Source organism: Mastigoproctus giganteus, chromosome 9, assembly GCF_048544385.1.
Source record: "Mastigoproctus giganteus isolate SK-2022 chromosome 9, ASM4854438v1, whole genome shotgun sequence".
In the NCBI taxonomy this organism is placed as follows: domain Eukaryota; kingdom Metazoa; phylum Arthropoda; class Arachnida; order Uropygi; family Thelyphonidae; genus Mastigoproctus; species Mastigoproctus giganteus.
Genome location: NC_143583.1, coordinates 187,671,495 through 187,696,651, shown reverse-complemented (window position 1 = coordinate 187,696,651; position 25,157 = coordinate 187,671,495). Strand labels below are relative to the sequence as shown.

The window sequence follows — 25,157 nt, the reverse complement described above, 5'->3', positions numbered from 1 at the left end:
TTCCTAGTTAGTAGCTAGGAAATAATAGCTAAACTCGTTTTTTGACCAAATCTGATGTTGCTTCAACTGCTTATAAAACTAAAACTAACAATTTGATTAACTGCCAGAGTTGAGGATAAAAGTTGTTTCTTGACCCCACAACACTTTACAACCACTTTGTTTGAACTCCACCTTTGATTCATAGCCAAGTTGTAAATCAAATTCATTTTGCAAGTTTTGCTGAGTTTCTTGAACATCTGCCAAAATGGGAATAAGAAATAATCCAATCAATTTTAATCCAGCAGCAACAGTAGTACTGCTTTGTCAGACAGGCCAGAAGGAAAACCCTGTTGACTTAGTGACTGGGAGGAATTAATAGTTGTTACATTTGGTACCTTCTTAAGTGTTTTCAGTCTTAGTATTAGTAAAAAAATCAGCAAAAAAATAAAACTTCCTACATGACCGCTCAATACCCTCAAATAGTTTGTCTAGTTCTTCCTTGAATTTATTCAAAATATCCATTCTCACAATAATCAAAGCCTTGATTGCTGAAGACAAACTTCCTCACATCAAACCTGCAACCATCCACATCAATTTATAATCTCCCCCCCCCCCCTTGTGCACAGTCTGAGCAACAGGAAGAATGCCACCAGCACTGAACTTGCTCAATCCATTCCAAAGCCTTAAACACTTCAATCGGATCACCTCTTAGGTGCCTAGTCTTCAGATGCTGCAATTTGCAGAACAGAAGCCTTTATTGGTAAGGAAACCCTATTGTTCCCTACACCAATCTCATTGCCCTTCTGTGCATCCATTCCAGAAAATCTACTTCCTTCTTAAAATGTGGTCTCCAGACCTGTATGCAGTAATCAAGATGCAGCCTTACCATTGCCTTGTACAATATCATAATCCCTGCTAGCAAAGTTCCTCTATATCAGCATTTCAGAATTAAATTTAGTCATGGAACCCCTTAAATATTTTTAGAGTAGCACATAAAAAAAAAAAAAAAAAAACATTGCAGATGAAAAATTTTATTGGTTCAAGTTCAAATATCTTTAAATTGAAAGTTACATTTTTCCAGAGGAAGGCAACTACACATTCTGTCCTCTTTCATGTCCCATAAAATAAATGCAGCTGCCCTATATACATGCCTGTCAGGGAAAAAAATTATATGGTTTTACTCTTAATTAAATGATAATTATGGTATCAGATTCTTTGTTTATTATTATTAGTATACAAAAAAATACAAAAAATGTCAACATACATTTTAATGAGCAGAGTGTAATATTTTCTTTTTTTGGCAAATTCTTCTTATATCCGGTTTAATTGTTGACAATTGTATTCGCATGTCTGGAGCCACATCAAGTTGGTTTCGATACTTTGTTTTGGTTCCACAGTATAGTGAGAATCCAGTTTCACACAAGTACGTGCTGGCAAATGGCAACAGTACTTTGATTGCCTGCCGCGACAACTCAGGGTATTCCTCGTGTAAATCCCCCCCCAAAAAGCAATAAGAGAAACTTCTTTAAATTTTTGTGTTAGTTGACTATCAGAAGTAATATCATCAGATTTTCAAAATCTATGTCAGAAAACCTGGCCGGTTTATCTTGTACAAATGGATTTTGAACCTAATCATTTTTTTTCATTCAAGGATGGAAAATACTGATTAATAGACGTGTAAATTGCGAAGATGATCTGCAATGTCGCTGCAAATTTCTTCGAGTTCGGATTCAAGAAAATCCTGAAGTGCTGGAAAAGAGTCCAAATTATTTTGTTCCCCAGCTGAGATTCAAAATTGCAACTCATGAGGCAGTGAAAATATTTTATCTCTCGCATTAAAAATGTTTACATTTTTTCCTTGGAGTGATAAACATACTTCACTTAATTTTGTGAATATGTCAGCAAGATATGCAATTTTGGATAACCATGAAATGTTTGTTATTCAATCAGATAATCGAAATTTATGATCCAGAAAATATTCCAACAACTCTTGCCGCAATTCAAGCATTCTAACGAGGACTTTACCTCGCGATAGCCACCGGACTTTTAAATGCAAAAGCAGGGCCGAATGGTGATTACCCATTTCTTCACATATAATTTTAAATAATCGTAACTGTAATGGTCAAATTTTAATAAAATTAATAATCTGGACCGCTTCGTCTAGCACAGTTTTAAGTGTGATTGAAATATTTTTAACTACCAGTGAATGTCTGTGAAGAAACACAGTGACTATTGGTGCAGTTTTTTGCTACATTTTTTATTCGTGTCACAGCGCCTGCCACTTTTCCAACCATTGCTTTGGTGCCATCACTGCACACATCAACACATTTTCCCAACTTATACTGTGTGTTCATAAAATTATGGATACAGTTAAAGATGTTCTCACTAGTGGTATGAGTTTGTAAACTTTCACAGAGAAGCAAGTTTTCTTCAATCCTTTGTCAAAATCATATCTTACAAAAATTGCAAGACCTGCAGCATCAGTGAACCCGTCTAATTGCAGTGAGCACCCATCACATTGATCCAGCCGAGAAATGAGTTCTGTCTGGATGTCATCAGCAAGATCACAAATACGACACAAAACTATGTTTTTGGAAAGTGGCACAGCTTCAACTTTTTTACACAAATCCTCGCTTAACACACACACGACACTATATCTTTTACACATGGTTTTATTAGCAATTCTCCAATCTTGTGTGCTTCTCCAGTTGCTATGCGGTAACCACTCTGTAAGAAGCCTCTGTAGCATTTTCGTTTTGTTTTAAATTTTTTTGTTATGAATTGTTTAGCCTTGTCATATTCCTCAAGCTTTCGCTTAAAATAGGCAAGGTCTTTATCTTTGTACTCCGAGTGGTTTTTCTCAAAATGACGTCATTTAGCAGGTGCTAACGAACAGTTTGGCAATACTTTCTTGCAAAGTAGGCATTGTCCTTCAGGACAATGCTCATTTCCGACGCTTGTGAATCCAAATGATAAATAGCTGTCATATTTTCATTAATTAGTTTGAGAAAAAGATTGGGTGGAACTGAGTGCTTCTCGCTTTTTTCTTCGATTTGTCCCTTTTCTCTGCAAAATCGGGAACAGGAGATTCAACTGCTTCGGACCTGTTTTCTTGATTTAATGCTGTATCTTCTTTCTCAGTTGCTGTAAATGCCGAACAATTTGAAGTAGTATTAATAATTTTTTTCTTTAATGTTCCTTCTTTTTACCAACTATCCAAATTCATGGTGAATTTAAATGTCAATAATTTAAAATTTAAAGTTGGCGTATAACGTTGAACTTTTTTACAAAGTGGATGATTGAAATACATAGATTGATAAAAATATTGAACAGGTTTACACAAGTGTGCGTACAGCACGTGTAACCACATTGCGACTACTACATTTACCGACACTAATGACTGAGGGCAGTTTCAACACCATGCGAAATACGGATCCAAACACGGAACGTAACCAATCACAGCCGTTTGTGCATCGTTTCCTGGTATTTAGGTAGGTACCTCGGGGTTCTGCGAGTGGTCAGGAACCCAGGGTGTCAGCAGGTGGTCTACCACCCACCATATCCCCCTCCCCCTCGAGGGCACAGACGTAGAACCACTTTGAACAGAATTTCACAGCAGGTGGCCTACCACCCACCCTACCCCTCCCCTCTGCAGAGGGCGCAGCCGTCGAAACACTGAACAGAATTTCACAGCAGGTGCGCTACCACCTGCCCTATCCACCGAAGGTAATGACGTCACCAATCACGCGACTCTCCATCCCATGATCCTTCGTAAAATTTCCTCACCGTGCTTCAATGTTTTTGCATTCCCATGATGCTTTGTGCCGAGTTCTCCTGTGATTCTTTGCACTTGCTGAACTTTGTTATTTTTTAATTTTATTTTAAATTTTGCTCCTGGAGGGCAGCACGTATATTTTAAAAAGAATTTTAGTGCGATTAGAACCCAACATGATAATCTTAGAGGCAAGTGCCTTAACTACTGGGCTACTGAGATATTTGCTTATCGCACTGCAAAACTAGTATTAGAATGCAACTCAAAATAATTTTTTTAAATTAATGCTATTTTGAACAGAGTGTGGTTTTAATTCTTTTTTATTTATTTTTAAAGTATTCGCGAACAAAGCAATATAAGCAATAAATTATATTGCTTATATAATTTATTCCGCAGAACCCTGAGGTTCCAAACTATTTGTGAAACACTGCTCTATATCATTCACAAAACCATGAGTTGTCCTGACTGTATCTCTGCATTGCTCAGAGAACTTCATACCTGACTGCACAATGACCCCCAAGTCTTTTTCATTTTCCACTAACCTGAGTGTAGTTCCACTCATGTAGTACTCTTAATTTGGGGTTACTGCTACCCACATCCAATACCTTGCATTTGTCAATGTTACAACTTCAATTGTCATTTCTCAGCCCTTTTGCCTAATTGTTCAAGATCTTGTTGCAGTAGCATATTTTTATTACTGTCATCTACCACCCTTCCAACCTTGTACCATCTGCAAATTTGGACATGAAGCCTGATATATACCTTTATCAGTATCATTAATACAGGAAAGAACTATGCACCCAGCACCAAAATCTGGGGGATTCCACTAATAACAATAGTCCATAAAGAGTGTCCACTGTTAAGCAGTGGTGAGCTGTGAATATTTTAACAATGGGCTCGCACTTTTGCCGACTTTTTGATATGAAGCATCCTTTGTGGGGGGGGGTTACCGATAAGATTTACTCGATAGGGTACCTATCGAGTAAATCTTATCGGTCACGGAAGTGACATCATCCGCGGCGTCTGACAAATGCGCTTCCCACACTCAGACCACTAGTCTGTGTGGACCATTCACTAGTACAGTCGGTCCTCGTATAACACGTGTTTACACTACACAAATTCGATCATACACGATTTATTAATAGGGGAACGATATCTTATATAACATGAACTGAATTCGCTTATGCACGATTCGCCTTTGTGTTTACAAGAAATGGCAGTTGAACGCGGAATCACCCCAATTGAATGCAACACGATAGGAATGAAGAGAAGATTCTGAAAATGTATTTATGTGTTTTATATCAGTGAAGGGGAAACACATTTCACCATAATAACGTAAAAACCAAAACAATTCCAGCTATCAGTATAATCGCAAAAGCAATCAGATCGAGTTTACTACCAATTTATAACCGATTCCACTAGCAGAAATGCAACTGGAAATTGTTTTTAATTTTTTTTATGGTAGTAACCCCTAGAAATGTGCTTTAGTAAAATGTGAGGTGTTAATAGTGTATCTCAGCCTTTACGGTGTTGTTTATTCAGTTGCTACATGCGCGCAGCTTTGTTTATGTGCATCAAGCGTGCAACCTCGTTTTGTAATTGTGCTTTGTTCCCTAAAAATCAGTAAAATACTTAAAAGGTGTGAAAAGGAAGCGTCCCGGTGAAGACACTGCAGATTCAGAGAGAAAAAGAAAAGCAATATCGATAAACAGAGGCGGACTAGGTCAAAAATTCTTACCCGGGAAAATTTATAGTGGCATCATACTATGGTTTATGACAAAAATCACACCAGCCTCCGGCCCACAGGGGTTTCCCCCCGTAAGGCTTATGGCCAGTCTGCCTCTGTCGACAGAGAAAATATATGAAATTATGAAACGCTTTGAGCAAAATGAAAGACCATGTGATATTGCATGCTACAGACCGAAATGAGGCAACGCCGAGAATTAGAAAGAATGCAGAGAAAACAAAAACTTTCATAGCAGGAACAACTCAAAGTGTAATTAAAATCCATTAGATTAAGACACAAAGAATTGGAAGAAATGGAACGGCTGTCATCTGTTTGGATAGAAAATCAAACAAAAAAACAAGTTTGCTTACGATAGAAGTAAAAGCATTAGCAATATTTTGTTTACGTAATAGTCATAATAAAATGCGTAAGTATTTTATTACGATTATTTATTGTGTTTGGTAATGTTTTGGTTACAAATGTGTGTTCAATCTTGGGTGGTCGGCACCTAACCCCATTTTTCCCATAGGGCCTGTTGTTTATATTGCACGATTTTGCATTGCACGAGGGTTTCTAGGAACGCAACTATCGTGCTATACGAGGACTGACTGTAGTATGATTAGAGCACGTGCGTGACGGATTTTTCACGACCAGAATGATATCTCGAGTTCTAACTTTTCAGAATTTTTGAATAGTATGACATCACAATCATACTTCCTGCAGTTACTACTGCAGTAAATATGATTGCAAGTATTTGTTATATGACTGCAACAATACAAAGATTTGTCAACAGTTTCTTATTTCGTCTCGCATTTTCACATCCGCAGCTGTTCGGGGAACCTAACAAGGTTTAGGCCTAAATGGTTATCAAATTAACTAATGAGACTCGTGACAGAGAAGAAAACTACATGGAATGCATATAAATTATCAAGCGACTCAGAAGCCTATGGCAGATATAAGCTAGTCTGTAATCATGTCACAAAGCAGGTTAGGCAGACGAAGGCAGATTACGAGAAATCTTTGGCAAAAGATGCTAAGAAAAACAAGCAAGGATTTCTTTACTTATATAAACTCTAAAAGGAAGGGGATGAATCTGATTGGTCCACTTTATATAGATGGTTTGACTGTTGATCCTGCTCAGATAGCAAACAAACTGAATGAGTATTTTGCATCTACATTCACACACGAGGAGTTATTAATGTTTGAAAATTTCAGAAGGTTATCAAATTGTAGCAGGGTGCTTAATGATTTGGCAATAACTGAGAGCAAAGTGGATGAGAAATTGTTGAAGTTAAACATAAGAAAGGCACCTGGGGTGGATGGGATCTATCCAGTTATATTAAAGGAGGTGGCAAAGTAACTAAGCAAACCCTTAGCCATAATTATGAGAGCATCCTTGGACTCAGGGGAGGTCTCCACGGACTGGAGATGCGCAAATGTATCCCCAATTCACAAAGGGGGATCGAAGGGTGACACGAGTAATTACAGACCAGTTAGTTCTAGACAAGACTGCAGCAATAATTCACGCACAGCATGGGTTTGTTAAGGGAAAGTCTTGTCTGACAAATCTGATAGGATATTATGATGTGGTTACAAAGGAACTGGATGCAAAAAATAATTTTGATATCATATATTTGGATTTCAGGAAAGCTTTTGACACTGTTGCGCATGGAAGACTATTGTACAAATTGGAGCAGAATGGTATTAAGGGTAAGTTGCTACAATGGATAAAAGGATGGTTGAGTGGGAGAAGACAGAGAGTGGTAATTAATGGGTGCTGCTCTTCGTGGTTTGTTTGTTTGGTTTTTATTGGCGCATTAGCACCTAAGGCTATAATGCGCCGCTGCTCTTTGTGGACTAATGTTATTAGTGGAGAGAGGCCCACAGGATTCGGTGTTGAGTCCTCTGTTGATTTGTATATTTATCAATGATATTGATGAAGTTATATCAGACTTAGTGTCGAAATTTCAGATGATACAGCAGTTGGCAGGGTTGTTAATGACAGTAATGGCAGTGTGCTGCTGCAACAGGATCTAGATAATTTGGCAGATGAGCTAAGAAGTGGCAACTGAAGTTTAACCTTGACAAATGCAAAGTACAGCATATGGGTAGAAGTAACCCCAGAGAAACGTACCAACTGTGTGGTACTACACTTAAGGTGGTAGAAAATGAAAAAGACCTGGGAGTAATTGTGCAGTCAGATATGAAGTTTTCTGAGCAATGCAGACAGGCTGCCAGGGCAGGTCATGGGGTTTTGTCAATGATATATAGGAATTTTGCTAGCAGGGAAAAGGAGGTGATTGTCCCTCTGTATAAGGCAATGGTCAGGCCACGCCTTGAGTACTGCGTACAGGTCTGGAGGCCTCCTTTGAGGAAGGATGTAGATTTACTTGAGCATGTACAGAGAAGGGCAACAAGATTGGTGAGGGGAATGAAGGGATCCTCTTACCAAGAGAGGCTTAAGTTCTGCAAATTGCAGTGGCTGGAGACTAGGCACCTGCACGGTGATCTGATTGAGGTGTATAAGGCCTTGAATGGGTTGAACACGCTGAATTCTGATGGGATCCTTCCACTTGTTCAGATTACAAACCTAAGGGGTCTTAAATTCAAATTAAGAAAAGACAGGTGTAGAATAGATGTGCAGAAATTTTCCTTTAGCCAGCGGGTGGTTAATTGCTGCAACAAACTTCCATCTGTCGTTGTGGAAGTTGATATGTTAAATAAAGTTAAGGAGGAACTGGACAGGCATTTGGAGGGAATGGTGTGATTTTTTTTTTTTTTTTTTTTGGCTGAAACTGCATAAGCTCATACACTTGCTTTCTTGCATCTCATGCTACTACTACTACTAACATTCCATTGTTAGGTGCCACGACATTTAGATACGTTACAGTAGCAAGTATACGTCTCTTACTTTAGTTATCATAAATCCATTATATCTTGTCTTCCAGAAATTATGAAAATTTGTGAATGATCAATAAAATATTTACAATACAAAATGTCTTTTGTGATGGTTTTATGTGAAGGATGTTTCACATAAAACCATCTACCGCGCGCGCGTGCTCGGCAGATGTACTACTTTTTTTATTGTTTTTTTGTTTTTTTTACCACTAGGGAAATATAATGGATACATGGTTTTTCATGATAAAATTTTAACATTGCGAATAAAAAATTACAAAAATATTTCCCATATTACAAATAACGAATTATCACAAAACATTATAGAATATAAAAACGAACTGTTCTAGAAAAGGTACACAGATTACATGAAAAAAATTATTGCACAAATATTCAAGAAAATTTTATTCTAAAAATTGCCATATGCAATTTACTTCTTTATTAATACAGTATTTGTTTTCAATCTTCTTTGCTCAATAGCTGAGCTATTATTACGGAGGAATGGTTTGACATAACTAAAGCAATGGTTTTCCATTTAGATGTATGGTCATCATAATCTGCAACGTGTTTAATTGTCAACATTATTCATTAATTAATTCATTCATTCACACAATATTCATTATGCTGAAAGCTCGCTCAGCTTCAGCACTGCTAATCGCAATGGTTTCAAAGATATTTCTGTTTTTCTTAATTGAAAAGGGAATTTCACTCAATTTTAAAGATAAACTGTCTTCGACAAAATTTCTAAAATCTTTAATTTTTATTTCATATTTTATCAGAAAACAAATTTCTTATTCGGTTTTCACCGAGACAAAAGTTCTTCCATATTCCACGATTCCAGTAGCATAAGTTTAAAATTTCTTTCAATGGTATCATTATTTTCTTTATTTAATTTAATATCTCTGTTGCATTAATAACTTATCCTTTAAGGATAAAATAATACTGTACACTTAATAACTTGTCACAAGGTAAGTTTACTATTCTTACTTTCGATTTTGATTCCTTCAAATTCTTTCCACTACAACATGATCTCAATTTTAGCTTCGTAATTTCCTTCAGAATTTTTTAAATTAGCAATAGCACTCACTGATAGTTCAAATAATTAATTTATCTGCTTTTACCATAGTGAATCTGTAAAGATTCTGAAAGGTAAGAGAGCTCCTGCAGGATGTCGATTATTAGTGCTAAATGGTTAAGAAATTCCAGATTTAAAAGTTGATTTAACAATCCAAAATAATTAACTTCTGATTCAAAATGTTTGCACAATGCAGGATAATTCCCTTAACCCACAATTACCATCTGCAAGCTATACGCTGCTCCTCATAGCCCAAACGCACGATCAATCTTTGTAATTTCCACATCAAGTTCTTTAGCAATCATCTTTAATTCGCACTGGTTTTTTGGAGTTTGGTGATATTATGTATAGTTTTTTTTTTTTTTTTAATTATTGCCTGTATGCCATTATATTTTATAACATTTTCTACGCAGTGAAAGCCTCGACAAAATTTCAAAATCTGCCAACATTTCATCTTCGTAAAGTTTACATAATATCTTAATTGCTTCGATTCCCCCCCCTACGTTGCTACTGTCACTAGTTCTTTGAAACAGTGCAAAATGTCGGAATCACACGGATATTCTCCTACTGTGACCATGTAAACAGACAAGAGAAATTTACTGGAAGGCGTGGATCACTCACTTCTCTGAAAAACATACGCCCATTTGTCGGAGTAAACGGGAATCACAACACAACTTGACCAGAGGCTATTATCCATGTCCGAATCTTCTTAATCCTCTAACTGCCTATGGAAAGCATACTGACTAGCGCGACTTCTCGGTATATGACTGCATAGGTTTTACAGACACCAATAACATTGTGAAACGGTAATCCCTTTCACCCTTAATTCGCACTTCCTAATTAACTAAAGGTCAGAGGTGAGAACAATGCATACAAAGTTCTCTCCTAATCCGTTCGTTACATGGAAATTATTTTCATTCAACAGAAACTACCGTATTTTAAATGTAATTACCAAGAGGAATTTTAAAAAATTCGGTATAAAGAAGTTGGTTAAACAGAGGTCCAACTTTAATTAAATCAAAAATGAAAAAAATTTTAAAATACATAACTGATCGATTGCACCATTAAAATGCTGGGAATGGCACCACACCGAGTTTCGGCTCTGGAAACTCAATAATTGCATCCAGGATTTCATTTGTAAAATAAATGATCGTCTCAATAATGGGCTCGGAAATTTTCAAAAAAAAAAATAATAATGGGCTCTCGCGAGCCCACTATATCTCACAACTGCTGTTAAGCACTCTATCCATTTATCCACAGTAGTAACTTGCCCTTAATTCTATACTGCTCCAGTTTGTATAATGATCTATTTTTATGTGAAACAGTATTGTGTGTGTGTGTGTGTGTGTGTGTGTGTGTGTGTGTGTGTGTGTGTGTGTGTGTGTGTGTGTGTGTGTGTGTGTGTGTGTGTGTGTGTGTGTGTGTGTTGCTTTTTTTGTGTTTATACTGTTATATTTATGTTGTTGTTTAAGTCGAGTGGGCCTGTGAGACTAAGTAACATAATATCATTTATGTTACTCCAGTTCATCGTGAAGTGAAATGCATCAACAATGGACAGTTTTTCACTATTAAAATATTTCTCAAAGTTCACAACTTGCTTATGTAGATGTTTTTGCCAAAAATAAGAAAAAATTCTGAGTTGGCCACAAACAGTATATCAGCTAACCCCCAGTTAATTTATGTACTGAATGTCACAAGAACCTTGGGGAAAAAAGATATGAATGATCTTTCTCCCACTCATTTCCTCTTGTATATTAATGACTTTCTTCCATTTTTTGGAAATCATATCCATAGTTTTGTGGATGATAGCACACAGCATTCCACCTTCCAGTTTGAGAAACCTTGCCCTGTACAAACAGCTTCAACTTAGCATTAGCAAAGGCATGTGATACAAGAAAGCAAGCTTATGGCAGCATTAGCAAGGAAAAAAAAAAAAAAAAAAAGCCTCCCATTTCACCCCTCCATTCATTCCAAATGTCTGTCCAGCTTAGCCTTAAATTAATTTAGGCTATCAACTTCCACAACAAAAGATGGAAGTCTGTTCCACCAATCAACTACCAGCTGGCTAAAGGCAAATTTCCACACATCTATTCTACAACTATCTTTCCTAAATTTGAATCTATGCCCCCTCAGGATCTTAATCTGGGCAAGAGGAAGAATCCCATCAGCATTCAGCCTGCTCAACCCATTCAAGGCCTTTTATACCTCAATCAGATCACCTCGCAGGTGCCTAATCTCCAGACACTGCAATTGGCAGAACTTAAGCCTTTAGTAAATTAACAGTAGCCACTGGCAGAGGTGAAAGAGATTCTTGCACTGCTTCCATTGAAATGCAATTGAGCAGCAGTCTGGAAAGCAAGGCACTGGAGATTTCCAGGATTACTGGGAGTCATAGTGGAACAAGTAAATACATGGGCTGTGTTAGGGTAACTAAGAGTAGAAACAGGTGCATGTATACTTGTGTGTACACCAATGCTAGGAGTATAGTTAATAAATTTGATGAGCTTAAAGTGCTAGCCAAGACATCAAAGGCAGACATTGTTGGGATATCAGAGACATGGTGTCACACAGACATAAGCAGTGCAGAATTGGAATCTGGGGAGTACAATGTGTACAGAAAGGATAGACAGGACAGGATGGGAGGAGGGTTATGCTGTTAGTTTAAAAAAAAAACACACAAAATCTAAGGAAGTGCATCCAATTGATGTTGGTGGACAATGCAATGTTGAGTCTGTCTGGTGTGACATAAGCACTGGGAAAGGAAAAATGAGAGTAGATGTGTGTTATAAGCCTAATGAATCTGATGAATATAATGAGCAATTGTGCAGAGAAATAGTGGGCGAGTAAATCAGTGTCTTATAATGAAGGATTTTAATTTTCCAGAGATTGACTGGAATTTGTGAGTTGGTCATTCACACACAAGGCTTTTGTGGATTTATTAGATGATTGTTTTCTACAGCAGCATGTTCGGGAGGCAACTAGAGGGAGTAATACTCTTGATCTGATTATCAGTGGTGATTCTTCATGCATTAAGAATCTGCAGATAAAGGAATCACTAGGTGGCAGTGATCATAGTGTGCTGAAGTGGGATTTACTCAAAGAGGTAACTACCATCAGAGGAAAAGGGAAGGATTTTTGCTTTCGTAAAGATGATTACGTTGATCTGAGACAATATTTAAATTCTATGCAGTGGGACCAACTGATGATGTTAACAACAGCAAATTCAAAATGGGAAGCATTCCAAGAAATAATCTTGGAAGCTACTAGGCTTTTCATACCAATTAAGAAATATTGTCCAAGATTTAGGGCTAAATGGATGTCAGATGAAGTATTTAGGCATGTGGCAGAAAAGAAAAATGCATAGGATACATATAATTTCACAGATGGCACAGAAGCGTATGATAGATATAAGCTGGTCTGTAACCAAGTCACAACAGATGCTAGGCAGGCAATGGCAAATTATGAGAATTCTTAACCAAAGGATGCAAAGAAAAACAGTTCTTTACTTATGTAAACTGTAGAAGGAAGGGGATGAATCAGATTGGTACACGATATCGATAGTTCAACTGTTGATGATTCTGCTCAGGTAGCTAACAAACTAAATGAATATTCTGCATCTACATTCACGCATGAGGAGTTATTCAGGGAGGCGAATGCCAGAGGTGTATTAAACTCTGGCAGTACGCTAGATAATATTGTAACAACTAAGAGTAAAGTGGAGGAGAAATCGTTGAAGATAAACACAAGAAAGGCACCTGGGGCAGGGGATGGAATCTATCCAGTTATATTAAAGGAGGCGGCAAAGGAAGTAAGCAAATCCTTAACCATAATTATGACAGCTTCTTTGGGCTCGGGGGAAGTACCAATAGACTGGAAATTGGAAAATGTGACAACAATACACAAAGGAGAATGAAAAGGGGGAGACATGTAATTAGAGACCTGTTAGTTTAACTTCTGTTCCAGAGAAATTAATGGAGGCACTGGTTAAAAAAGATTGCAGGATCACCTAAACAAGATTCATTTATAGTTCAGACACAGCATGGGTTTGTCTTGTAAGACCAATTTGACTGGATACTATAATGTAGTCACAAAGGAACTGGGTACAAAGAATAATTCTGATATATATTTGGATCTTAGAAAGGCTTTTTATACTGTTGCACATGGAAGACTGCTGCACAAATATGAGCAGTGTGGCATTGGAGGCATATTGCTGCTGCTATGGATAAAGGGATGGTTGAGTGGGAGAAGACAGAGAGAGTGGTAATCAATGGACACTGCTTTTCATGGACTAAAGTTATTAGTGGAGTCCCCCAGGGTTCAGTGTTGGGTCCATTGTTTCCTGTATTCATTAATGATATTGATGATGGTATATCAATTTAATTTCCAAGTTTGTAGATGAAACCAAGGTTGGCAGGGTTGTTAACGACAGTAAAGACAGCATGCTACTCCAACTGGATCTAGATAAGTTGAGTAGATGGGCTGAGAGGCGGAAACTGAAGTTTAACATTGACAAATGTAAAGTACTGCATATGGGAAGCAGTAACCCCAGAGTAACGTATCAACTGTGTGATACTACAATCACAGAGGTAGAGAGTGAAAAGGATTTGGGAGTAATTGTGCAGGCAGATATGAAGTTTTCTGAGCAGTGCAGGCAGCTGCAAGAGTAGCACATGGTGTCTTATCAATGATATACAGGAATTTTTCTAGAAGGGATAAGGAGGTGATTATCCCCTTGTATAAGGCAATGGTCAGGCCACACCTTGAGTACTGTACACAGGTCTGGAGGCCTCATTTTAAGAAGAATGTAGAGCTGTTGGAACAAGTAAAGAGAAGAGCAACAAGATTAGTAAATGGAACAAAGGGTCGCTCTTACGAAGAAAGGCTTAGGTTTTGCAAATTATAGTGTCTGGAGATAGCACATGTGAGGTGATCTGATTGAGGTGTATAAAGCCTTGAATGGTTTGAGCATGATCAATGCTGATGGGATTCTTCCTCTTGCTCAGAATAATCGCCTGAGAGGGCATAAATTGAAATTGAGGAAAGAGCTGTAGGATAGATGTGCGGAAGTTTGCCTTTAGCCAACAGGTGGTTGATTGCTGGAACAAACTTCGATCCGTCATTGTAGAAGTTGATAGCTTAAACAGATTCAAGGCAGAACTAGACAAACATTTGGTGCAGGTGGATGAGCGAAATGAGAAGGGGGTGTTTTTTTTTTTTTTTTTTTTTTTGGCTGATGCTATATAAGCTTGCTTTCTTGCATCATGTGCCCTTGCTAATTCTGATATGATTTTTCCTCTCGCCCAGATTAATCACCTGAGGGGACAAATCCTAATTGAGGAAAGACAGCTGTACAATAGAGTGGGGAAATTTTCCTTTAGGCAGTGGGTGGTTGATTTCTGGAACAAACTTCCATCTGTTGGTGTAGAATTGGACAGCTTAAATAAATCCAAGGCAGAACCAGACAAACATTTGGAGCAAATGGATGGGCGAAATAGAAAGTTTTTTTTTTGGCTGATACTGTATAAGCTTGCTTTCTTGCATCATATGCCTCTACTAATGCTAATGCTTTCTTGGTAGCAGCACCCCTTTGTTCCCCTCACCAATCTTGTTGCCCTTTTTTGTACTCTACCAACTCTACATCATTCCTAAAATGAGACCTCCAGACCTATACACAGTACTCTAGGGGTGGCCTGACCGATTTCATTGTATAACGGGATTCCTGTCCCTGCTAGCAAAATTCCTATCTATCACTGACAAGACTCCATTACCTGCCCTGGCAGCCCCTCGGCACTGCTCAGCAAACTTCATATTTGACTGCACAATTACCCCCGATCTTTTTAACTTTCCTGAGTGTAGTACCACACATTTGGTTCGTTTCTCTTGGGTTATTGCTACCCATATGCAGTACTTTGCATTTGTCAATGTTAAACTTCAGTTGCCACTTCTCATCCAATTTGCCAAACTTATCTAGATCCAGTTGGAGTAGCATGCTGTCTTTACTGTCGTTAACAACCATGCCAACGTTTGTTTCATCTACAAACTTGGACATTAAACCTGATATACCTTCATCAATATCATTGATAAATATATAAAACAGCAATGGGCCCAACACCAAACCTTGGGAAACTCCACTAATAACATTTGTCCACGAAGAGCAGTGTCCATTGATTACCACTCTCTGTCGTCTCTCACTCAACCACCCATTTATCCATTGTAGCAACTTGCCCTTAATCCTCTAACAAACCCATGCTGTGTCTTAACTATTACTGCAGTCTTGTATAGATGATCCTCCAATGCTTCTTTAACCAATGATTCCATTATTTTCCCTGGAACAGAAGTCAAACTAATAGGTCTATAATTATTTGTCACTAATTGAACCCCTTTGTGAATTGGTGATACATTTGCATACCTCCAGTCGATGCGGACCTCCCCTGAGTCCAAGGAAGCTCTCATAATTATGGCTAAGGGTTTGTTTACTTCCTTTGCTGCCTTCTTTAATATAATTCGATAGAGCCCGTCCACCTCAAGTGCCTTTTTTATGTTTAACTCAGCAATTTCTCCTCCACTTTGCTCTCAGTTATTACAAAATCACTTTGCTCCCTCTTAGAGAGTTCGATAAATTTCTGATAACTCCTCATGTGTAAATGTAGATGCAAAATACTCATTCAGTTTATCAGCTATCTGAGCATGATCATCGATAGTCAACCCATCTATTTTACGTGGTCCATTCTGATTCATCCTTTTCCTCCTAGAGTTTACAAAAGTAAACTCTGCTGTTTTTATTTGCATCCTTTGCCAAGGATTTCTCGTAATCTGCCTTCGCCTGCCTAACCTCCTTTGTGACTTGATTACAGACTAGTTTATATCTGCCATAGGCTTCTGCGTCACCTGATACTTCATTTGTATCCCCTATATTTTTCTTCTCTGCCACAAGCCTCATTAGTTCATCTGACATCCATTAAGGACTAAGCCTTGAATAGTATTTCTTAGTTAGAATGAAAAGCCTAGTAGCCTCAAAAATTAAGTCCCTGAAGCCTTCCCATTTAGAATTCAACATTGATAACATCAACAGTTGATCCCCTGTACAGAATTTAAAAACCCCGTAGTCACCTTTACAAAAGCAAAAGCCCTTCCCTTTAGCCTTGATGGCAGTTACATCCTTAAGTAATTCCAGATCGGTACATTGTGATCACTGTCACCCAGTGGTTCCTTTATCGGCAAATTCTTAACGCATGAATAATCACTGCTGATAATCAGATCAAAAGTATTACTTCCTCTGGTTGCCTCTTGAGCATGTTGCTGTAGAAAACCATCATCCGATAAATCTACAAAAGCCTTGCTATTGTGCCAGTGACCAATCAACAAGTTCCAGTCAATATCTGGAGAGTTAAAATCCCCCATTATAGGACTATAACACACACCTACTCTCATTTTTCCTTTCCCAGTGCTTGTCACACCAAACAGACTCATAATTGCATTGTTCACCAACATCAACTGGATGCACTGCCTTAGATTTTATGTTTCTTAACTAACAGCATAACCCCTCCTCCCTTCCCGAACTTCTTGAATATCCACTATCAATTCCTTAAATGCTGACCTCCAGGTAATTCTGCAATGGGGCAAAGATAACTTAGCTGATTTCAATTCTTCTAAAACTCATTACTGTCTTATATCTCGTAAAAAGGATTCCTCAGCTCCCATGCCTATCTTCGATGTCATTGTGAATTCTAGGCAAGATCATATATCTCTATTAGGGATTACCCTGACTTCTAATCTCTCTTGGCATAAGCACATTATAAATACTGCTTCCTCTACATCTAAAAAACTGGGTTTTCTCTTTTGCTCTTGGCATTAATTTTCTTCCAAACAGCTGTTCACTCTGTACAAATTGCAAATCTGCCCTTGCATGGAATATTGTTCCCACATCTGGGGCCGTGCTCCAAAACTTCTCTCAGGCTTCTAGATTCCCTTCAAAAGAGGATAGTTAGGTTAATCAATAACTCATCTCTAACAGAGTCTCTCCATTCTCTGCCTCACTGACATTCTGTTTTTGCTGCATGCCTTTTCTACAGATACTTCCATGGGCACTGTTCTGAATTGGCTTCTATAATTCCTACTCTCTCTCTTCCAAACCCATCCGAACACGTGCTGCAACCTGTCAACATCCTTTTACTGTCCAATTTCAAACTGACAGAACCAACTTTTCTTCTTCCTCATTTATTTATTCAACTTCAATTTTTCTGGAACAACCTTTCTGCATACGTATTTCTTGAAAATTACGATCAACAAAAATTAAAGTCTAACATCAACAAGCTTCTTTCATCTTCTCAACCTTCAACTGAAGCATGGTACAGCCACTCCCCGACTTACGTAATACTTGACTTAGGAAATTTGACTTTACCTAAGTTTTTGCTGGCCGGTGCAAACTTAAAAAAATCAGTGAAACGTATTTCGCATCCCGTAGGAATAAATGGAGGTATTGCGAAAATATCGTAATGTGAACCGAATAACTTTTTTTTTTGTAATTCATTTGAAGACCTCGGAAGTTGAAATTTTCGCTATATAACTAGGCTATTTACCTTTCTAAAAGGTTATTTTTCTAATGAAAATTGCACTACACTTACATCGTTATCATATATTCCACTATAAGAATCAATTTTGAATGCCTTTGTGATGTTTTTCTAAAACCCATTTCTGGAGGTCACTACCATAAAACATCAAAAACAATTTGCACTTTCTAGTTTCTGTTAGTGCAATCTATTAGAAACAGGTAGCAAACTCGATCTTATTGCATTTGTGATAATACTGATAACTGGAATTCTGTGGGTTTTTACATTACGGTATTATGAGTTGCCTTTCACTGAAATCTTCAATCATATGAAAAACAAATAAATTTCAGAATCTTCTCTTCATTCCTATTTACTTACTACAATGGTGAAAGGAAAGGGACCAATAGAAAGTGCAAGTGCTGAAAGTGCTAGGAAATGGAACAAAATTGATTTAGAAATGAAGATGATTAATTAAGAAGTAGGAAGCAGGACAAAATTTGTCATCTATTGCACAGAATTAGGTCTTCGCTGCTTCAACAGTGAATACTACTTTGAGGGATAGTGCACGTATAAAAGAACATGTTAAAGGATCAATGCATTTAAGATCAACAGTGATCACAAAACAGCGTTGAGGTGATATCGAAGATCTATTATAATATAGCGGGAAAATCAGATTCAGAAGAAAATGCCCCTAAGTCCAATGGCCATTCAAGCAAAAGCAAGAAGCATTTATAAGATATTAAGGATAAGTACAGCGAACCCCAATCTAAGTTCTTGGCAAGCAAAGGGTGGTTTAATAGGTTCAAGCATCTCACTGGTTTCCAAAACATTAAAGTATGCAGTGAAGTCGCCAGTGCTGATTCCGCAGCTGCAGAGAAATTTTGTGATGTGTTGGAAAAAATCCCTTCTAAAATTCCATAGCCCTCAACTTCTGCAGCGGCATGCTTATCAGATGAAGACGTTGATTCTGGCAATGATGCTCAAAAGGTAAAACTTGCTGATGTTATGCCTATCTCCTCTCTCTTTTTGTAATATTACAATTTTGATCTTTTTGTAATTTTGTACACTTTGGTATTTTTCCTGCGCATGAGATAAAAAACTTGAATAAATAATTCTATTTACATGTTTGTCGAACATTTCTTTTTTGCTTCAATCAAATTCACCACACAGTTGCGAGTGCTGCATAAGCATTTAGGGAAATTCCAACTTATGTAAAATTTGACTTACGTAGAGTTGCGCAGAATGCAACCCTTATGTAAGTCGGGGAATAACTGTACAAAGTACTATATGTTCGATTACCTCTCGTGTTTGGGGCTTTCCTTAAAAAAAAAACGTATGTTTATAATATATTTATAAACATATGTTTATAATATTCTTTACAGTGTTCTTCCCAGGACCTATTGAACGGGTGCACCACCCAGTGAATTTCATTGCCAGGCTAAAATTTAAGTGATTCTCGCAGTATCATATGATACTGCTCACTGATCTCAAACAATATTAATTTGAACAAACTACGTGATTGAGGTCAATGCAACAAGAGCATATAATGTTAAATTATGCAATTAATTTTTGCTCCGGATTGCTTAGGTCAACATTTATAAATAACAGAAAATTTTATAACATTGCAAAGTATTAACACTTCCCAACCCGGCTACTTCATAATGCCACCAGGATGGCCAAATTTTCTGGGGAGAACACTGTTTTACATATATCAGCAGAATTAATAGAAATTCAAGCTATACTCCAGAACATGGGTACCAACTTTGCGGGCGTGGCTGAAGAAAGGAGTCACTGTTCAGTTGAGTTCTGTGATTGGCTGATTATTGGTAATGCGTAATTTACCTCATTTTGCATTTCTGATTGACTGGATGCAAATTCGCTTGATTTTTCTGATTTTACTGGAAAATGGGAAATTATCGTTTGATTTGTTTGCTGTGCTGTTGCCATCACTTATTATTTGTCTTTATTTTTTATTTGTGATTCTGTGTTCAACTCCAATGGAGTGGTTGACTGCAAGAATGTTGCAGTTTTCATAAAAAAAAAAAAAAGGCTGGATGGATGGAAGGTAAGACTAACTGAATGGTGTATGCGTGTGAATTCGATAGCTTTGGAATACAAGTGTTTTCAGTGTAGATGTTTGATGAGATTGGCCACATGAAAGGAGATTATGGATGGTTTTGAGTGGGTCTGTAGAAATAGACCAATCCTCAATGTTTAACGGTCAGATGAATGGATTGTGGTTTTCAGGTTTAACGGTGAAATGGATTGTGGTTTTCCGAGAGCAAATTAAGTATGACTGAGGTGTTTCTCACCTATTTTTGGGTTGGGAAGACGGCATGTGAATTTGTTATTAATGAGATGCGTGCGAGTCAAACTAACATGAATGACTGGAGGAACTTTTGTCATGAGGTATGTATAGATTTTTGTGTGAAAGACTGTTGTATGAGTGGTTGATGAGAGCAAGTTTGGTAAAAGGAAGTATAATAGAGGTAAAAGAGTAAATGGGAAATAGGTATTTGGTAGGGTTGAACAAGGCACAGTAGTGTTTTTTCAGGGATGTTGAGTAAAGAAGTCCTTCCAGATATCATTAAGACTTCCATTTTTCCCGGTACTACTACTATCATATCAGATTGCTGTAAGTCTTACGATTACCTAGGTGACAAATGGTTTAAACACATTGCTGTACACCACTTGCTTCACTTCACCAATCCTGAAACTGGTACAAACATCAACAGTGTAGAGGGTTCATAGAGTGCAATTAAATGGTTACTACCATTGAGAAGATCAATGGTCAGTTCAACTTCTACCTTTCAGAATTTATGTAGTGGTGAAGGCACTCTGGCAGCAAAGACAATGATGTCTTTCCTGAATGCAGTTCATGAAGTGTACCCGCTGGCATGCGAGGGCTGATGAGGTAAGTTTTTTTTGTAATGAAGTTGTTTCTTGACAATTTGATTTCTTTTGCAGTACTTGTATGAGGTTCTCTTTATGTTAGACAGGATCCGGGAGAGCAGTCCCCACAACAACAACAACGGGGGGGGGGGGGGGGGGGAAGCATTTCCATAGAGATGCATGAGCAATTCTCATAGTTAATGCATGCGAAATCATCTAGTAATGTATGGGTGGGAAGTACCAGCGGTTGTATGTGGTGTTAGTTGTTTAAAATAAAAATTGCATTTCTATTCACCGTTTCTTTTCCTTCATTTCAGCTCTGATATACCATGATGTCACGACATCCCTCAGTAACATGCAGGTGGGGAGAAGAGGGGGAAAGAAGTGAGATGGAGGTATCTTCACCAGCCAATCGCTGCCTTCTTCCTCTCTCTTTTTCGCTGAAGTACAGGGTTGTACCCATGGTCTGGAGCATAAAAGAAATTCATTATTTTTTCCAATGAAATCCTTTAATTTCAGTGTTTTTTTTTTTTATAAATATTGGCTTCATTGTGAGTTTCATGGAAGTAATGCCTTCTTAAATTAAGCACAATTAATTATATTTTGTTTATATTACCAACATTTTTCTGGTAGCGTATGTTGCCATGAACAGTAAATTGCCTAACACTGGTTAATTTTCAAATAGAAAGTGTGAAAAAAACCTTGCATAACTTCCACAACTTCCATCTGTCGTTGTGAAAGTTGATAGGTTGAATAAATTTAAGGAGGAACTGGACAGGCATTTGAAGGGAATGGTGTGATTTTTTTTTTTTTTTTTTTGGCTGATGCTGCATAAGCTCATACATTTGCTTTCTTGCATCACATGCCACTACTACTATAAAAATTATTTAATTTCACGAAAATGAGGAAGTATCTAAATTGGTAATAACAATGTGTGTGTGTGTGTGTGTGTGTGTGTATATATATATATATATATATATATTTTTTTTTAAATACGTTAAATTTTGAAATGTTTCTGTGAATATTGGCTTAATTTCTGTTCGAGAAACGCGGAAATTGAGCAATTAATGCCACCACAAACCTAAATTTCTCAGGAATTAATTACTTCTTATTTCTCTTTTATCCTAGCAACATTATTTTTTTTTTTGAATATTTATATATAATTTAAAAAAACCGTGTGAAATTATCGAATTTCCGATCCGAATTCTCCTGTAAAAAATAAAAAGAAAAAATCAGGTTGTCACCTTTTATATAAAGATGACCTGAAAAAAAAAAAAAATCGTCGAATAATTCTACTTCGGTGAAACAGTATGTTCATTGCACATAAGAAATGTTTGTCCCACTACATAATTTCAGGAAAGAGGCGACAAAGAAAACTGTATTACAGTACAGTATTTAGAAACCTAGTACGTGTCCAAAACGTTTGATCAGTGATCAGAAACCCATAAAATAATCATAAGGTACCAAACACTGTACATCAGTAACCGTAGCAAAAACTATTCCAAGCCAAAACAAATAAATTTTTAAATCAGAAAAATACGAAATATCAATGTCCCTACCATGTGTAGCATATCCATCTTGTAAAAATTAACACGGCATGATTCCTACGTATGCCGACATCTTTCTAAAGAAAATGGCGAATACCGAAATGAGCATGCGTAAGACTGATTGTTCCGAATCATACCTGATTTTTCCCCCCTAATGTTTCATAAATCGTTAAACAAAACGCATCAATTCCGCCAAATAAATAACTGATATCCGTTCAGTTATGGTAAACAAGCGTTAAGTAAAGCCGCATTAGTGCATTAGTACGTTTTACGGAATCCATTGATAATAATTAACACTATAAGGTGACAAATGATTTAAACATATCGCTGAAAACCACTTGCTTCACTTCACCAATCCTGAAACTGGTACAAACATCAACAGTGTAGATGTTTGTTTGATAAAAACAGTTAGGTTCTAGGAACGACTGACCGTGGGCTAATAAACAGAATTTTTTTTATTTAGCAAACATCAAATCGACCACAGAACAAGCAATTTACGGACATATCATGCAGTGGGTTCCGGTTATTTGGGCCACCCGTTAATCACGGCAGCCGTTTATTTGGGACGAATCTGAAAGAACAGAACCCAATGGAGAAAATAGCCACGGCTTAAATCGCTTAATTGGGGCACCATGCCGTTTATTCGGGGCAGGAGACCACAGCACACGAGATTACCCTACGATTGTTTCCAACCATACCAGGGGGTTCGGTCGGATATCTGGAGATCACAACAATAAAGTAATAAAAACAATTAACAGTCCTCTGTTTATTGAGCTTTTCTGTTAGTGAAATCTATTATAAACGGATAGTAAAGTCCATCTTATTGAAGTTGAAATAATACCGACAGCTGGAATTTGTGGATTATTATGGTGAAATGTGTTCACACTTCCATGAAATCTTCAATCATATAACAAAATAAATTTTCAGAATCTTCTCTTCATTCCTATTTTTTGAGCTTCGTAACTTGTTACTCCGTTCTCACGCAAGTAACACGATACGTGTTACTTGCAATTTGTGTATGCCGTGTTCTTTGATATTGATTGCTTATCTTTTTACTATTTTAAATTTTAGCTCCCACTCAGTCCAGGGCCGTGCTGAGTCATTTTAGCACCTGAAGCAAGAATGGAAAATTCGGCCGTAACTTTATTTTTATTTTACTAACCTGTTGAAAATATTCTTCCGATTTTAACGTATCCTTTATTTTTTTTAATTGGTAAGGTAATAAAGTGTAAATCTGTGCTTGATATATCTTTGCTTTTATAGCAGATGGACGGGGAAAGTCCTCCCCTCCCCTCCCCTCCTCGCCTTTCCACCCTTCCTTCTGATGGGACACGGGCCTGTCCCACTGTGAAATGTAGGGGTCAATCTATCTATTAGCCCATTACTTCTGACTTCTACCCCGCAGTCTTCAGTCTCCCCATCCTGTCTACTTCTCACAGCGTATGCTATTGTTATTGTTTGTTATTTCGTTTTTAGGACCATTAGCAACTAAGGCCATATTGCTCGACAGCGTATGCCCCACACAGTCGAAATTTAAAAGCACTAAAATTTAAAAAAAAAAGAAAGTAGTCTTTTTTTTTTTTTTTTTTAGGCCCTTGCCATTGAAATCCCAGGAAATTAGGTAGCAGGGCCTGCCAGAGTTCAAATTATGTGCTGATATACCAGGTCTGCCTCCACGGGGGAGAAGTGTGGTCAACGTTGGGTCCCATTAGAGGCTCCGTGGTTAAATGACCAGATGAACAACGGAACAACTACACTGTACGATATCCGTACACTTTCATCGCTCTGGCATTTGCAGTGTACTGTATCACACGATAATGTAAACTCGCGGTGAAGGGACAAACCCCTGGTACCGTTTGACCCTCAACACAGTGAACACTAAACGCTGTCCAGTATTCATGGCCAGCACGATGGTTACAATAAGCATCTTCCCACACTGGGTGGAAAAGATTGGTTGGAATTCAGTCAGTCACACGAAGAACATTTATGGGCTTGTTTCTCTCCTTGGTTGAGTTTTTTTGGAATAGAGAGCACGGTAATCCGTCCACCAAGATAATCACGGTTTTCTTCCAACAAAACAGAGCCAGTTCAAACAGAGAACACCCGTAATTTATGTAATAAACATCGGCATATAAATTAGTATTTGGGCGCCCCTAACATGACAGTTTTTTTCCCATATGTACCACTAAGTTCCCTGCAAATTAAGAGACAAAGAATATCATTGATATGAAGGGAAGATAGCAAGAAAGTTAGTTTGGAAAAGCATAAAAGAAGTGCTGGGAGAAAAAACTTTTGCCCCTCACATTTTTTCAGCTGAAACCTTTTCAGAAGTTAGCAAATGGATAGCAGCAGAGTTGGAAGGAAAAGTTAAAAAGGCGAGGGATGAGAATTACAGGCATTCCCTGGTTTATTCTTCCCTGAGCAAAATAGGTTTCAGCAGGAAACAAGAAAAACGAGACGTAGGTAAGTTTGAGGGTGTATGAACAAATCGGAAATAAAAAAGAGGGTATAATCTGTTGGTAAATCCTGGAGATTGTAGAGATTTTCCAATATATTCCCATTCTATGAAAGCGCTTTCTTTAGCATTATCAATAAATTTGGCACAGAACTTGCACTGGAACAGCATCTTTATTAACTATGGGTTTTAATTCTAACCTTAAGAAAAACAATGACCGACAGAGTATCCAAAGAAAGACTGGTTTGGAGCTGCTATAGGGATGCT

General features: G+C 37.6%; 1 protein-coding gene across 2 annotated transcripts in view; it reads right to left on the bottom strand.

Annotated features, from left to right (window-relative positions):
* The window catches only part of LOC150080955 (ubiquitin carboxyl-terminal hydrolase 10-A-like), a 251,119-nt gene extending 228,595 nt beyond the window's left edge, over positions 1–22,524 (bottom strand). For both annotated transcript variants that reach the window (XM_090381270.1, XM_090381271.1), the window contains exon 1: positions 22,448–22,524. The gene's annotated coding sequence lies outside the window, so the exon portion shown is untranslated. The remainder of the gene's footprint in view (positions 1–22,447) is intronic.
* Positions 22,525–25,157: the final 2,633 nt, after the last annotated feature.